Below are 1,627 nucleotides of genomic sequence, written 5' to 3'. Positions count from 1 at the left end.
CAATAAATTGGAATATTTGGCAAAAAACAAGTCTAAAATACTATGTCGCGCGTGTGTTAAACAAAAACAGAAAATCACGGTATCGAATCCCCTTAAAAGTGAATGTACATCTGCTGAGACTGAAGGTGATAAAATAATATACTTAGTTTCTACTTAAGTTATTTAAGTTCTGCAAGCTTTTATATTTGTTACCATGACTTACGTTGTATAAGTGATGATTGTTTAAAATTGTAAATGCAGTATTTTGGACAAATTTCATCACATTGTCACGGCAAGTGAACCCAAATTCATTACTTTCAGCTATATTCGCTAACAAGTCGAAGAAATATTTTACAAGATTATTACAATCATCCCAATTAGAAACAGCTTCTAACAATTCTGAAGTATCAAATAATGTACATATAAGAAGATCTAAAGCGCTCTGTATTGACTGTGACATTATTTCAGGAGCTATTTCATTAGTATTCTGAGAACTCATTTTTATAATATTTGTGTTATAACCAGAATCAGTTGGCAACCTAGACATCTCATTCAAAGTTTTCATAGTGATTACTGGTTGGACTAAACATGTATTTGATTTTTTAATTAAGTCAGAATAGTTCGATGAATAGTTACTAATTGAAGACATTTCATAGTCAATATTTATTTTTTCTTCTTCTGGCATAGTATCTAAAACAATATATGTTTTTCGTAACAAAGATTACAATGTTATTGACAGTAACTGTCAACTGTTAAGAGGACGCCACACCCGCATGTGTTGTCTCCACCTTACAAAAGTAGAACATTGCAAACTGTTTTTCGCGGGAAAGAACGGAGAAGGCTACAATGATAACTAAAAAACAAAATGTTCACCACTTAAACAGGAATACTTTGGTTTAGTTGTGACCACGGCTATAGATAGTACTATCTTTAATCGTGGTTGTGACTGTAGCCTTCTCGGTTTTTTCCCGCGCAAAACATTTTTGCTATGCTGTACATTTGTAAGACGGAGACAACACATGCGGGTGTGTCTTAAGTAAATAAAACTATAAACTATAAATGTTTTAAAAATAAATACCAATAAATTAAGGTTATATTAAAATTTAAAAGTATTAAAATTAGTACTAATCGTATAACACATTTTATAATTGTCATTAATTTAATCTAGATATATGTATAGGTAATTTAATTATAGGTATGTACACTAGTACAAAATATAATGAACGAGTAAATTTAAAAAAAAAAATTTATTTAAAAATTCTTGAAATAATATCTAATTATACAATTATAATTATTTAAACGAGACAAACAGAACAGAAAATCAGGCATTAGACGCAAATTGATTTATTTACAAGAGTTTCGAGTGTTGGATCAAGACAAAAAAAGGTGGGTAAGTGGATTTCGCTCTGCTGTACAGTAGGTTACAAGTGGGTCACTGTATAATGGATGGTATTAAATTTGAATTCAATGATATAATATCATTGTATAAGAAAAACGATTCTGAGCGGAGACGGTATGTTAGTCTAGGTATAAGACATAATATTATATTAGGTACCTATAATAAATTCCAAATTAATCATATCATAATATTTATTAGGTACTTCTAACGCGGTTATACATCAACCAAAAACCGTGGTACTATCATAGA

The sequence above is a fragment of the Acyrthosiphon pisum genome, chromosome A2, assembly GCF_005508785.2.
Source record: "Acyrthosiphon pisum isolate AL4f chromosome A2, pea_aphid_22Mar2018_4r6ur, whole genome shotgun sequence".
Lineage (NCBI taxonomy): Eukaryota > Metazoa > Arthropoda > Insecta > Hemiptera > Aphididae > Acyrthosiphon > Acyrthosiphon pisum.
This window is presented reverse-complemented; position numbering follows the sequence as displayed.